This window comes from Octopus bimaculoides, chromosome 1, assembly GCF_001194135.2.
Source record: "Octopus bimaculoides isolate UCB-OBI-ISO-001 chromosome 1, ASM119413v2, whole genome shotgun sequence".
Taxonomy (NCBI): domain Eukaryota; kingdom Metazoa; phylum Mollusca; class Cephalopoda; order Octopoda; family Octopodidae; genus Octopus; species Octopus bimaculoides.
The window spans coordinates 177913471-177930077 of record NC_068981.1 but is presented as its reverse complement, the minus strand read 5'-3'; the positions used below and the strand labels follow the sequence as shown (position 1 = coordinate 177930077).

The 16607-nt window shown below is 33.0% G+C and overlaps 1 protein-coding gene across 8 annotated transcripts in view; it reads left to right on the top strand.

Annotated features, from left to right (window-relative positions):
* The first annotated feature begins 1530 nt into the window (after window positions 1-1530).
* Window positions 1531-16607, top strand: part of LOC106871676 (zinc finger MIZ domain-containing protein 1) — a 105771-nt gene continuing 90694 nt past the window's right edge. Inside the window, exon 1 of one of the 8 annotated variants that reach the window (XM_052972871.1) lies at window positions 1531-2373. The gene's annotated coding sequence lies outside the window, so the exon portion shown is untranslated. The remainder of the gene's footprint in view (window positions 2374-16607) is intronic. The other 7 variants (XM_014918270.2, XM_014918268.2, XM_014918271.2 and 4 more) reach the window with 7 other exon arrangements.

Here is a 16607-nt window from a genome sequence, read left to right as displayed (position 1 = left end):
TGTTGGTGATGATATCGGTGAAGGAAGCGATGTAGTGAGTTGTTAACATTGATCACTATCTCCACATTTCTTTAATTGCTCTATCTCTCCTTTTCTCCCTTTCACTCGCTACATTTCGTTCTTTCTCTTCCCTCTCTCCTCAACGTTTGTGTGTGTGTGTGTGTGGAGAGGTGCCAGATCTCTTTCTTCTCCCTCCCTCTCCCTCGGGGGAGCAACAGGCCACAGTTACCAACCAACGATCCACATTATTTATTTGCACTTCGAACATTGTCTCTGTTACACTATGCAGATCACTGGGCTTTGCTGGGACAGGACAGAAGCTAAAACTGAAGATAGATGTTGAACAGCGCTTACCGACCGAGAATGGAGGAGGCGAGACAGATGGTAGCGGTGGTAGTGGTAGGGACACGGGGGCGAGGGAATCAAATTAATATTCATAAAGTACTTGCTGACTAGTTTCTTACTAATAAAAACTACTAATACTTTTCTTCCTCCCCACCAAATCAGAAAACTATTCATACACTCCCTCTTCTCGTACACTGCTAATAAAAAAAAATGTCTCGTCTACCTTCTAAGGTTTTTAAAGTTTATTTTTATTTCAAATATTAAAACCGAAAAAAAATAATAAAGAGAGCAATATGTATTAATGGCGCAAAGCCCGTAAAACAACGTATAAAATGGCTTTCCTTTTTCTACCATTAAAACTGACAAGACGTTAAAATTGTCCACAAGTTTAGGCTTGTCTTATCTCGTTGGCTCTATAAAATCGTTCACCTTATAAATAGTCCTTAGTTTGTAAACAGTACTTATTTACCCTAGCAGCAATCTTTCTTCGTATTTTCCAACCATCCGCCTATTTTATTTGCTGCTCGTTTCTCCCACTCCCTAATTCAAACATTGATTTATTTCACTTATCTTTTCCAAATGGCATTATTTCTTTTCAAAATAAAATTCCAAACATCTCCAAGTTCAAACCCCACCCCCACACACTCTCCCCGTGTTTACGCCGTTTTTGTTTACTTTATTAATTTTTTTCCTTGAGTTATTTTTTGTTTTGTTTTTAATTTTCATCCATGACCTTTGTAGAAACTGAAAATTACATCTAACTAGATATTTCCGCAGATAATTTTTATTGTTTTGTTTCCATTTTTATAATTGTTTTGTCAGACATTGCATTAATTGTTTAATATTCGGGACATTATATTTACTCATTTACCTGCAGTTGTTACCTGATTTTTCTCCTCTTTATTGTAGTCTTCTTTTTTTTTTTTTTTTTTTTTTTTTTTTTTTTTTTGTTATGCCTTTTCTTTCTCTTAACATACTTAGATCACAATCTATTCAAATATTTGCTTTAATTCTTCTAACCACCAGAGAGAAACAATCTAGTTATCCAGTCATACTAATGTAGCACTTCCACCGCTGCTGCTGCTGCTAACGTTTTCATCGTCGTCCTCCTCCTCCTCCCGTTGTTGCCGTCGTTCCCCCCCTCTCTATCTTCGCCGCCTCTCTTCCTTTCTTTCTCTCTCTCTCTCTGTGTCTCGCTGCTATAGTTGTCTTGTTATCATATCCTCATTCTCGGGCCACAGCCCTAGCCCTGATTAATATTCATCAGCACCGACTGACTATTGTGTAGGAAGTGCTGAATAGGGCATTTTGCGACGACCCAAGAAGTACATCAGCCATTAACAAAGCTGTATAGCATTGTTGCGAAGGTGCTAAGGCCTCCTCTGTCTCCTCTTAGTTCGTTCGTTCATTCCTTCTTTTCTCCTTCCCCTCCCTTCTTCGCTTTCTCATTTTCCCTCCCTCCCTTCCTCCACACTACAATACGCAAGTACTACTCCTCACAGCAGCAACACTTTCAATAACAGTAGTAGTAGGAGTAGTAATCATATTACAATTTCTCTGTGTGTGTGTGTGTGTGTGTATGTGTTGTTTGTGATATACACACATATATATTCATATATATTTTTTTTATCACCCTCTCTCTCTCTCTCTCTTATATATACATATTTTGATATTTATTTATAAAAAATTATTTGAAACAACATCAAGTATTTATATATATTTCTATAGACAAAACAGCCTATATATATTATAGCTCACATATTTTCATAAACACACATATCAATATTTATTATATGTACATATAACAAACTCGTGTATATCTATTATTACATGTATTTATAATCTTAACACTCCTGAAAAGGTTAATACAACACAGCAGTGTTTGCATGTTATTTCCCAAACAAGCAACAGAACGGATTAATATTTAAGATTTTTGGAAAGAAAAGAAACTTTAAAATACTCAGCTAACAACAGACATTTTACGGTGGGATCTTCACAACAAATTTCAATCATGAAGATTTCGACGTGGTAAGGACTTTTTTTTTTTCACTATTAGTTACACATTTGTTTAAAATCGGTTTCCTAATGTTTCCTTTCTTAACACGTTATCTGATCACTGAATACCGGTTAATGATCTTACAGCAAAGGGGCATGTGTGTATATATATATATATATATATATATATATACATACATACATTTGTTAGGTCGCATTCGAAGTTACAGCTGCTGCCGTAAAAGTTTTCTTCCTTATTTAATGTTTTCATCTGTAGTTGTTAAACTTTATAACTTTTAGGCATATAGATTGCAATAAATGTAATTTATAATATGTATTCGTCATGTAAATATTAGAATAAGCGGGATCGTGTGAAGTTGGGGAAAATGCTTATCAGGTTTTGTTTCAACTATTCTTCCGTTGAAATCATACAAAATATCGCTTTTATTTCTTTCTGGTTAAAGCTTAGTTTGTTCCTATTTCCTTCTACATTGAAATTTATTCATCCACAGAATTTTATATTTGTTAGTCTTAATCGATTTCTGATGTTACGACTCTTCCGTCCCCTCCTTGGCCAGAAAACATGTGCTTCTTCGAAACCGTGTTCTGCGCCTGCGTGTCATGGAGCCTTTCTTTTCATCATTTCCCCTTTTTTATTTACTTTTCACCAAGCCTCCTTTTCCCACAATTCTTTATTTGTTTTCTTTTATTGGACTCCTTGTGTATTTTCTTTCTCTTTTTTTTTCTGGTTCCATTTAAATTCTTTTATTTTCTCAAATCAACATTGTAATTAGCTCAACAAACTTGATGGGATAACTAGAAGTTATATATATGTACTCATATATACTCTATAAACATTTCTATAAATTGAGAAATCTTAGATGCTAATTTTTTCCAGTTTCATTTGTTATTGTTTTCAATGATTTCACTCGTTTTATTTTGTGTCTGGGTGTTAAACATTTGCATCTGTGATAGTTTCTCAACTAATATTTACGCTATTAATTGCTAAGTAATTTATATTTATTTTATCCGATCTTATTTCCAAATCGTCGCTCTTCACTAATTTAGATTAATGGATCTATTCGTCTTCCGCTCACTTTTAGAATACCCCTTATTTATTTATTGTTATTTACTGTTTTCTTGTAGACGTCCTCAATATTTCTCTCCAACATCGAAGATATTGTTATAAACTGTTTATGTATTTTTCTATTTTGCATTTCGATTGTTTTTCCCCATTAAAACTATTTTTCTTCGTACTTCTTTTTATTTGACCTAGAAACTAGTTGTCAACCCTGAACATAGCTGATTATTTTTATCTACTGTAGCTGTCTTATCACATTATTTCCCCCCTCTTGTCTAATTTGCTTAGCCTATGTCAGATGTTACACATTTCTATGAAATTAGCCAGCCCATTTAACTTTTTAAGAACGTTTGTTTTCATGGTACTAGTTTTAAAGTATTTAGACTGCTTCATTTAATATAATAAAGGTTTCATTTGATGATTCCATTTGTCAAAAAAACAAACAAACAAAAAAAACAAAAAACAAGCGTCAACAACAAAACTAACAAGCAATAAAAATCAACCTCGTTCTATTGTCTGCATCACTTTAATACCGTTCATTGAATAATACATCTTTTGTCATCTGTTATTTTTTAATTTGTTCATTGACAACTTTTTATTGTTAAAATTTATAGAATGGAGAAGTGTGATTCTTATTTATTCATTGTTTACAACCAACATTCATTCTTTTCTTATACTATCTTCGTGTCATCGAATAAATTGAATGCAAAAACTTATTAATTTGCCTATTATCTCTTCAGTCGTCATATTTTCACTTTTATTCACAAATATTCCGAACATAACGGCTGTTTTTCTTTAGTTGTTCCAACTTGTTTCTCCGTTACTCCTTTATTCGTTTTCCTTTTGTTCTTTCTGTCTTTCAATCCATTGTTTACTCACTCTTGAAAATTTGATAATTCAAATTAATATTGTAAGATTTTTAGCGATGTTTTCCCTCATTTTAAAGGGAAAATATCTATTCAAACAATATTCTCAGGTAAATTATATTTAGAGTAGCTGTTACAGTATACCAAGGTACCGATCAATTGTTTCACGGAAATATTTGGAGCCATTCATTGTTTACGCATTTCTTCTTTAATATATTATTATTTCATTAGTTTATATTTTCTCATTATTAAATATGTCGTTTTTAATAGTAGATGCAGTTCGTATTTTTTGTGAATATTTTCAATCTAGTATATATATATATATATATATTGCGCGCGCGTGTTTGTGTGTGTATATATATATATATATATATATACATATATATATACACATATATATACACATAAAAGAGTGGGAGATAGAATATCATTTTTAATGGAAAACTTATTTGGCTTATTTGTCTATATACGATTAAGCAAACCTATCTGAAATTAGCACTATCGTTGTACACTATTTTATTATCAAGTAAATTTTGTTTTGTATTTTTTAAAGAAAAAAAGTCTAACTACGACTTGTACAACGATTTCTTTATGCGCCATAACATTATTAAATAGCTCTTATGTTTGTCTTGTTTGAAAAGTTAACAATAGTTTTAGGTTGTTCCTGGTTTCTGAAAAGCATGCTTCTTAATCTAAAAAATGAATGTTAACAAGATACTAGTAAATAGAGTATTTGACCAGTGTTTAGATTATTACAACACACCAAACATGTCTTCTTTTCTCACTCTACTCGTATTGTGTTGTTCAAATTACATTGTGTATAACGGGCTTATGCAAAAAGTTTCATTATTAGTCGTTATTTACTCTGATTTACGGAATATCGAAACATCTTTTGGATACCTCATCCTATTTTACCACCCATATTACTTGTGTAACATTCTTTTAAATTTTGTTTGTTTTAGATTTCTATATAAAAATATGATTCAATTGGTTACAGTTTTTCATTAGTCACATTTACATCCTTATTGTAAAAATATGTAGAGGATTGAGTAGGAGGTGATTCATGCAGACACATTTACACATGCTTGTGTAAGGTTTGTCTCTTTGGAATCAGAATAATGAAATTGGTTAGATGTTTCAATAGAAGAATCCTATAGAATACAGCAGGTTTCGTTTGGCGGTCCATTTGTACTGGTTGCCTGTTCAGAGGACATGAAAAAAAAATCATTTGTCAAAAGTAAAACAGGTAGAGAATAGATGTATCAGAAATATATGTAGTGTGAGATTTCCTGTTCTTTCTTGGGAATAGGAACTGCTCTGAATTTGAATTCATGCTTGAAAATTAATTGACTTAGCTGTTTATCAATCGGAAATCATTTGTATGTTGAGTTAACCGATGTTTAACCCGATACTTTTCCTTAATAATAAAAACTAGAATGTGCTAAAAAGAAAGTTTTTAAAAAGTCTTCATGTAAAGATAGCTTAGTCTAACATATTCAATAATTTTAGAGCATGTCAGTTCATTGAAAACACCGGTTTTTCCTTTTTACTCAAGCATAACTTACATAGTTTTGCCTAGTAACCTCCCTTCACTTGCCACTTTTGCTCTTAGCGTTTTCGGCTTGACTAAGTTTTCTTAAGGTTTACACCATTTACTTCCTGGTTATTTCTAGTTAATCCTTAAATAAACTGGCGGTTATGTACATAGTTTTGTAGTTATTTTGCTTTCGAGTTACATACTTCGGTTAAATTCCATTAGCCAGAATTTTGTAGATTTGAAACCCGATACAGTTTATATTTATTTGGCCATTATCAAATTAGTTTCTTTTATTCTTTCTTTGAGTAATTTTTGTTTACATTAAGATAACGAAAAAATACCTCTTTACTAATAATAGACCCTCCCTACTGAAAACCTTTTATCTTTGGCCCATCTTCATGATATAGCCACTCTGCTCCTTACCCTTACAATACCAGATTTTGCTTTTCAAGACAGGCCACAATCAACCTCTGGTCTTTCTATAACATATAGTTGCATTAACTTCCAATTTTTCGAACTCGAATTAACCGAACATATTTTAATGTGCCCTTCATGTCTGGTTCATACATGTTTTGTATAATATACTTCTTGGACACAAGATTTAAAAACAAACTAAGTTATCTTCTGTTTAGCAATAGTTCACTGAACTGTCGTTTTCTGAACCTAGAGTTACTCCAACATAGTCAGAATCACATTGGGTTTAAACCTTAAAATCCCTGGTAAAAATATTGTCTTCAATTTCTCTCCAAATGTCAACAACAGCTTTAAGTCCTGATTTACACATTCTTACACACACACACACACACAAATCGGATTTTATCATTGCTTGCATCTAGCTAATTAAGCTCATTAAAGCAAAAACTAATAGCAGTGATAAGCTTTGGGTTTAACACCTTTATTAGGGTCAGTACTTCTCATATATTCTAAAATGTGCTGTTTTTATATTTTATGAATGAAATCTGTATGTATCAAATTTCTGTAGTAGTTTAGAGAATTGTAGAATGACAGTTATCTGAAAAATTTGTTGTGAACATTTGAGCTAAAGTTTATTTTGTAAGTTTGCTGTGAAACTTGTGCTGTTTAGAAAGTACTCCATATGAGGAACAAGTTGTAAGAAACCTAAAGCTTATTGATTTATTTTCATATATTGCAGGTCATTAAGTGGATCAGGCATATGTGGGAGGGCCATTTCAAATTATGACTATCTGAATGTGAGGGGAGGAATGAGAAAGTCCGGAAGTATTAAAGGGACAAGCTTATAACAGATTTCATTTTCTCATTATTTCAAAGTAATTTTTAAAAATACAATTGATATTGTTATATATATATATCATATACAATGACAGTTCCCAATCATTATATATTTATTAATCCATTCTGCCTGAATAAAAATATAAGATTAGTATCCTTGTTTAATAACTAATACAAGAGGTATATATTTTCTTAGTTTGTGCATCCTTATGAGAATAGTAGTAACTCTTGCTTCATAATAAAATGATTTCGAGTTGAAACTTGTAGAATTTCTTCAAGTCACTTAAATCCCAAAGCTTTATCTGTGTATACTCTACATGTTTGAGCCAAAGTAATATTCTGCTCAACAATACCTTCAGTTTTGTTTTTGTGCAAATCATAAGTAAAGTTGAGTTATAGGTTCAAAAATAATGGTGTGTCTCTAAATTCAGCTGCTTGAATATAATGTTAGAAAAGTTTTCCAGTGAATTAAAGTTACTGAATATTTTGTAAAAGTAACAAGAAATATCTACTTTATTATAAATAGTTCAGAATTTGTGATGATATTATATTGGGTTGATTGAGTGGGGTATTTTTTTTTTCTGTCTTTCCTTCATAGTTTAAGGTGACCCTCTATTAGAACAATTCAGTTGTCATATGGAGTATAACGAGAAAAAGAGATGTGGTTTAACAACTTCATTTGACAGCTGGTAATGAACTGAATATAAGACCCAAGAAACACAGAATCAATTATAAAAGGCCTGCTCTTTATGATGAATTCATATTGAGTTCATATGAGCATCCAAGGAAATATCCGATTTGGATTATTTGCAGTGAGGTTTGACACGACTTAAGTCAAATCTATTGTATTAGATATCTGTACAGGTCTTCAACAATGTATTCATGATGTTTTGTCAAAGCCAGCTAAGAGGCAAGGTGGATGAGTGATATGCCTGCTTCTCAGTCACAAGTTTGTTACCAACCCGGCTGAAACTGGCTCTAGCTCTGTAGTACAAATGTTTTGTTTTCAAAAGTTCTGAATTAAAATCTCCCACCAAACCTTAGTCAAAATTTATGTTAACACTAGCTTAATGATAACTAAGTTATTTTATTAAATTCTGTGTTATATTTAAAATAATTGAAAGAAACACAGAGCATCTCGAAATAAATACAGTAACAAAAGGGTTAAAACCTTACTGTAGTAGGCATTGTGTTGTGTTTCGAGACAGAACACTATTATACTTCATCTTAATTCACCTAGCTGATTGATCACGATGGTTCAAAAAGAATTTCTGCCAGTTGTCAATAAATACAGTAACAAAACGGTTAAAACCTTACTGTAGTAGGCATTGTGTTGTGTTTCGAGACAGAACACTATTATACTTCATCTTAATTCACCTAGCTGATTGATCGCGATGGTTCAAAAAGAATTTCTGCCAGTTGTCATTGGATCCAAACCCTGGTTCTGATTATAGATTACAAGTAATAGCTTGTGTGTAGAAAACCTTATTTCACATTCAGTTATTCATACACAAAACATGGCACAGTCATTGCTATGTGGTGTAAAAGTTTGCTTCTGAGTCACATGGTTTTGCATTCAGTCCCACTGTGTGGCACCTTGGCTAAATGTCTTCTAGTATAGCCCCTGGTGAAAACTGAAAGCTGGTGTGTGTGTGTGTGTGTGAATGTTATATGTATGTATGCTCATATGTTAGCGGATGTTTGTCTCTCCTTGTCCTGACATCGCGTGTTGTAGATGAGTTTCACTATCATAAACAGTGTCATTCGCTTCCAATATTCTGCAAAATCCTGTCCAGCCAGGAGGGAATATTACCTTACTTGGAAACAGATTAGGGTTGGTGACAGGAAGGGCATCTAGCTGTTGAAAATGTGCCTCAGTAAACTCCATCTGATCATGGAAAAGTGATTTAAAACGATGAGAACATCTATCAGGTAGAAAGATATTAGGTGTATCAGAATGCTCACTTTGGAAATGGAAGTATTGTGGCCTAGCACATTAAGAAATGCTCATTTTGAACTGAAATACAAGACATAATCTGTTCCATGAATAAGTGCAATGTTTTGACTTTAAGAAAAAAAAAGTTTTTTTACATGTAAATTACATGGTTAGCTCCTTTATCTGTTTGAATTATGCACAACCCATGTTTATAGAGTATGTCTTGAATAACTCAGTACTTTGGACCCCTCCTTGCTACTCAGGGAAGGAATTCAACTTAAAATTTAAGTTTATAAACGACTAGTCCACTCTGCAGTGGTTACTCCTAATTAGAATGGCAAGTTGTTACTCCTTATAATACCTATTTTCAGTTAAATTGGATGGGCCATGTGAGAGTCAACTGTTTTGGGTACATCAAAAAATACCAAACTTTCAGCTTGTTGTGTTGTACTTAATCCACTATGATTCAAGGATTCATATGCTCTCTGGTTATCAAGAATAAATGGCTCATCTGATGAATGCTTACAAAAGCTATCTAATTAGTTTTCACCCAAAAGGTCAGCTTTATTGAGTTAATTGTAGCAAATCTTATTTCATGCAGCTTTTTAGTTATGGATCATTTCTTTTGTGTTTTTTCCTTGTGATTATGACTTAAAACATAGCTCCTGCATCAAAAACAGTCAAAACCCATTTTAGCAAGTTGAACAACTGCTCCAGGAACTCTTCACTGTCTCCACTTGACATCATTTGTTACTTTAGAGACATATCTGACACTGTTTTGTTGAATATAAAAGGCACGCCTCTGTTTATAATGAAGGAAATTTGTAATGCTTTTACTAACACCTGCCTGACATTAGCGTATCAGAATGGAAACAAGGTGTCATATAGACAAATTTTACTAATTAAGAGATTGATATTAATATATTTAATCCTATTTATGACACTTCCTTAATTTATTATATAGTTTATTTCCTGCCATATGTAAGAATTACAAAGCAAAAAAGATTCTGAAATATACTCTAATTAATGTTGTATGCTGAATCTCATGAGATACCCCTATTGCACATTATGCTATGTACAAAATGCTAGTTATAGTATTTCCCATCAAATTATCAAACTAAATAATATATTTACATGCAGAATATGATGCTTTGTAGTGCATGTGTGTATATATACATGCAGTGTCTCATAATTCTGAGTTCAAATTTCATTATAGTTAACTTTGTTTATTACTTTTTCATGTTTTTTTTTTTAGAAATGAGTACCAGTAAGATTTTGTAGTTGATTCTATTGATTACATTGCTTCTCTGCACAAGAAGGGTGAACCCTTTGTCCACTCATAAGAGATTATTTAGAATATGTAAAGAGTGACGACTGTTTGTTTGCAATTATATTTTATATGTTGAAATATCTGTGTTCAAACATCGCGATATAACAGTATCAACCAGGTTATCACATTGCGTTTTGCATTGTTATAACATTCAGATGATGCCACTGGCTACATAGGCAAACATTACCCCTGAATTGAACAGCAGTCAATCACAAGGTTAGCCATTTACAGCTGAGTTGACTGGAGCAACTTGAAATGAAGTGCTTTGCTCAAGAACACAGTGCACAGCCATGTACCTTCATGTGTTTAAACATAAGTAAAGAAAAAAAATTATAATAATGTATAATAATAAATAGTACTTGTGTGCATATGTGGCAATTTGATTTAGAAGTTCATTTTATAACATGTGATTCCAAGTTTGATCACACACCATATAGCACCTTGACTAATATCTTGTTTTTAGAATTTTGCAGTTGGAAACTGTGCAGAAGCCCACCATTTGTTTGTGTCACTTACACTGTAGGATGTAAACATCAATATAAAGATTGACAACGACAACAACGCCTTTTGATAGAAGTGTCTTGCAACACTTATTCTGCATCAAGTTGCAGAAGCTCCATTGTTACTTTTGCTATCAAAGACACAGTGGAGACCTGTATCCATCAACAAAATTGTCCATCAATTGTGATATAAAATAATGAAACCTGAAGAGAAGATGGTCCCTCTGCATTCTTTCCTGCCAACTGGTATGTTGTCATTGAGGGTGAGACACTAAAATACATGACTACATGCTTAAAGTCTTACCAAACTACAACCATTTCTGCTGGATCTTGAAGGACCATATATATATATATATATATATATATATATATATATATTCTTGTGACAGGGAGTAGAATTTGAACTCAGAATACACATAATAGATACAGATACCTATAACATATCTATTTGCTGCTTTGAACTGGTTCTTTATTTAATGACCCTGAAAGATGAAGGGCAAAGTTACCCTCACCAGGATTTGAACTCTAAAACACACAGGGCCAGAATAAATAACATAAGGTGTTCTATCCAATGTTCTAACATCTCTACTAAATTTTTAACCATTAAAATAAACACTTTTGTATTGAATTAAGCCTTAGTACAGAGATTATAGCATTAAAATACAACTATATGAACTGGAGCAATTATATTTATATTACCTGTCTTGCGGTAGTTAGTCTAACTCCAACATAGCCTTTTATTGATTCATTGAACATTTACTAACCTTATGTCCTTGAGCAAGACACTTTATTTCACTTTGCTCCAGTCCACTCAGCTGGTAAAAATGAGTTGTACCTGTATTTCAAAGGGCCAGCCTTGTCACACCCTATGTCATGCTGATTCTCCCTGAGAACTACGTTAGGGGCACACGTGTTTATGGGTTGCTTAGCCACTTGCACATTAATTTCATGAGCAAGCTGTTCCGTTGATTGTATCACCTGGGACCCTTGTCGTTGTAACCAACTGAATGCTCCTATATATACTAACCTTACAAGGTACAATTGCAAACCCACAGTGCATTAAAAAATACATCCAGCATTGAACTGATTGGCAGTCTTTCACATATTAACATTCTAAAACCATTCGGACATCAAAACATTGCTCCTCCTGTTGCTACGCTAAGGATTTCTGTTCTTCTGAACTAGCAAGTTGTATATCATCACACCCTACTGGTGCTCTGTCAGTTACAATGAGGGTTCCAGTTGATTCAATCAACATAATAGCCTACTCATGAAATTAACATGCAAGTGACTGAGCAAGCCACACATGTGTACCCTTAACATAGTTCTCAGGGAGATGCAGCATGACATAGGGTGTGACAAGGCTGGCCCTACATGAAATAAAGTGTCTTGCTCAAGGACAGAACACACCTCTTAGAATTGAATTTACAACTAAGCCATGTGCCTTCATTTGTATATCACCATCATCCAAACAAATTAATGCACTTTCTACTGTTTGGGAACAGAACAACACTTTGAATAATGATGCATACATGATTGTTTTGTTTGGAGGGATTAGTTTGACCAAAGACGTGTTTAATCAGGGTTAAATTACAATCTGTCATTTCAATGCAATGTCTCATGCACTAACTAGTATACTAAATATTTCATCTAAACCTGGAACTTTCTGTGTATGTATATATATATATATATATATATATATATGTATATATTTAATAATATTGTATGTGTATGTATGTATATATATATATATAATGTCCCATTGTAGGCATAGGACGCTTCTCTTATTGCTATATAATAAAAAAAATTCAAACTAGATTTATGAACATTGAAACCATATTACAATTTATCAAATAGTTATTTAACAATGACTTAGTAACTGTTCTTGTTATTTATGTCTTAGCTCTATTAGCATACTTTGAGAAAAGTTAAGCTTATAGCTTTATAGGAAAATTGATCATGAAACTGATATTTGATATGGGTGGCAAATGCATCATAAATTGAGGTATTGTATCAAAGTTATATTTGGTCACATACAATCAGTTATTACATCTTTATTGCATAGATTTAACATAGTAAAGATGAAAATCTTTAGATCTGCATGAGTAGAAAGGTTTATTTGCTACCACAATTGTTTTTACAGCTAGGCACCTTTCTTACTACAAACTATTCAGTTGTTTTCAGTTTGTCTTTCATTCAAGTAAATTAGACCAACTGATGTTTGGGATCTTGCATAGGAGCACAACACATGGTTATAGTAAAATTTGATCATATGTCAAGGTGTTCTCAGTAATCCAGCACTTTAACCATACAACCTTTGTGCTTATAGACATAAACATAAATGGCCTTTTCTCTTTTATAGACATGTTCAAGAGAAATTGTTAATAATTAAATAATTAATGTTAACTTGTGCAACTTAACTTTTATTTTATACTAATGTTTTTGTGATATAACTCAGAGATCCAATTAAATTTGTAAAATGAAGATCTAAAATTCTGATTTTTATTTCTAGATCTTTCAAATACTTATCTACAAAGTGGGATTCAGTTTTTTCCATAGTTCAAGAATAACACTTTTCTGTGAGCCCTTTTATATGAATGCAGTTGTTAGCTTTGACACTGTGATAAACATTGTGTTGGATAGGTGATATTCTGTACTCTGTATTTGATATCTTGTAACACTGTTAATTTCTTGTGTAGACCAACATACACTCACCATCAGATACTTGATTTGGATACCCGCTCGAAGTAGGTGTTCATAATACTCTTTGGTCGCTCTTAAATGTAGTTGACCATGAATTGATGTGAGCAACATTCTAGTATTGCTCTGTAGTATTGATTAGCATGTGATCAAAGAGGGAACTGACATTTCATGAATTTAGGAGCCAAAGAGTATATTTTTGACAAGACTTGTCCAGTGATCAGACAGTTTTTGTTTTTTTGTTTTTTTTGTGGTATTTAATTTTATTTAATTGGTTACCAATAAATATCAAATATTAATTGTTAACCACTGAACTGGTATCCCTTGTCCCATTTTTTTATGTTCTTAAAACTGGATTGGCCATAATAGTTGACAATACAAGGTAAATCTGAGATCACATCTCACTGGTATCAATTTTGTATTTGACACCTCTGGTGGTCAGTTGAATAAATATTACTTATATATTACGATTGAGTCAGATGACTGAACTGCTTCCCTACAAATGACATTTTTAAGAAATCAATAAATGACCTTATTTAAAGCTTAGGGGCAGGGAATTGTGAAGTTGTGATTGTAAATCTTACTCTAAAATTGAAATATCAACCAGTGAAGTGAAATACTGCCAACTGAAAATTGAAACTAGGTCACAGATGCAGCTTGGCAGGAGTTTACCTACATTCTAAGGGTTTAGGAAAATAAACACAGCCCTTCTCTGATATCACCGATGATGATGGCTCACTAAGTCTTAGTTCTCGTATCCCACCTATCTCAAAACTTAACAGCCTCCCTTTCATAGACACAGCTTCTTATATATTTCTTTCTTGATGCTTTCAATACACCTTTCCACCAGTGTCCATTCTGGTAAATCTGCATTAGTGTATCCTAGTAGCAGCTTCAGATTACTTCTCCCTTGTTTCTATCTGTCAGTGCCTTCTTATTTCCTTGAGAACTAAAATATGCTTCTTTGTTCCTTAAACTTTGTATCATATCTATCGACTCATTAATTTCCCCCCAGTTTCCCTCGTTTTCCTTTCCTTTCTCAAGCATTCACCATCATCTTTATAGGCATCAAGTTTGTGTTTAGCTCCCCTCCCTCACTTACACACCACCATCTCCATTTCCCCTTCCCTTTCTTCCCTCCTCTTCCATCACCCAGATAAAATTCTAATACCCAGAATTTGGGATGTTTTGGAGGTGAGTGGATGGGTGTAAATCTAGGACAAGTTACTTTGAGAAAACTCTAAGGAGAGTATGTATATCATGTCTAAAAGTATGCTATGCTATGCTAGAGGTGGGGTAGTATTAGTGGTAACTAGAAGTCTTAACTGTTACTTTTACTGGACTTCCCATTACAGTAAGACTGACAAAAAGTAAAAACTAAAAAACGAATTCTCACACATAGATATGTATACATAGACACATAAGCAATTATAAATATTGTTTTTAAAGGAACGTATATTCTTTCAGTTGACTTTGCATGACATTCTTTGCACTTGTTCTGTGTGTAGAAGCAGCTATCATTTATTGTAACCAATTATGACTGAAAGCATGGTTACTGAAGTAAAGTTGTCATGTACGGCCACTACTTAGATGAGCAACTGTTTGGAAAATTCATCTAAGGATTACCCAAATGCTGTAAGAAACAAGCAAGTCCAGTTTCTTATGACAGTTTAGATTAACCAGTGGCAAAATATCTTCCTGCTGTTTCCAAAGAGTTCTAATGACCACACACTATTTTGTTTAAATGTAACGAGTATTTATAGCAGAATATAAATGCTTTTTATTATGACATCATGGTAAAAATTATTTTGCAATGTATCACTGATGAGCTTCAGTATGGGGAAAACAGGGTAAAAGCAAAGTGTGTATGAGAGAGAGAGAAAGAAAGAAAGAGAGAGATTTATATACCCCAATTATATTAAACTTTAAGTTTGCACTGCCCATATATTTGCTGTTTGAAGGCATTTGCTTTTACTGCTAGACATCACATATCTCTGATGTGTTTATCATGGTCTATGATTTTTGTGCAGTACACCTAGAATGCTATACATTCCGTTATCAAAGTGCATTGATTAATTTGCCTAAATCAAAGTTAAAACATGTATAAATCCAAAGCTCCTAGGCTTGGGCTGCATCAATTGAAAGTTTGTTTATTCTATATACCTGCACTCCCTGATGCATTGCCTATCTACAGCAATGTTCCCTTTATCCATTTCTGGGATCCCAACTGATTCTTTCTTCATGTTGGACTGTAGCAATTTCAACTACAATGGGAAGCAGACAGAATGAGTACAAAGAATACTATAATAGTGTTTCTAATGGCAGGATGACTAAAAGAAAGTTGACTGAGAATGGGAATCAGCATTTCTGTAGATCTTAATCTGCCCACTGAATGTATTAACAATCTTATAAACCTCTTAGTACATCTATACGTGGCCTGGGCAGCCTTTACAGGTATTCATCCATGCCTAGCATTTTTATTGTTTGCAAGGTCACAACACACACTGAACACCAACACTGTTTTTGACTTGCATTACTCTCTCTTTAGCTTTGTAATTTTATATTATATAGACACACAAATACATGCATACTAGCTCCTTTTTATTGATCTCTAACTTTTCAATTCATCTGTATGTTATGTTCTTCCATAATCAAGATCAGTTTTCCATTATACTCCCTTTCTCGTTAGCTTCTTTTCCTTGCCTGTCTCTTTTTACTACTGCTTGTTTTACAGTTTCTACTTAGTTCTCTGGGGTTTTTTTTTTTTTTTTTTTTTTTTTACTTGCTACATGCTTTCAGATGGTGCCTCTACTGGTGAAGATCACTTTGTAGTATGAACTGGTTATATTAATACATGATGCTCCACATAACAGTTGGCATTACTAGAACCAAAATCAAATGATACACACCTAACAATAATAATGAAAATGGATCTGCTTCATGTTTTGGATAACTATGGTTGTGGTCATGTTGGTGCTGATAGAAACTTATTTTTAGGTTAGTAAGAATCGACAAGGATAGTGAAGAAATCAGTACATTATTATTCTAAGTTTAACTTATATATAT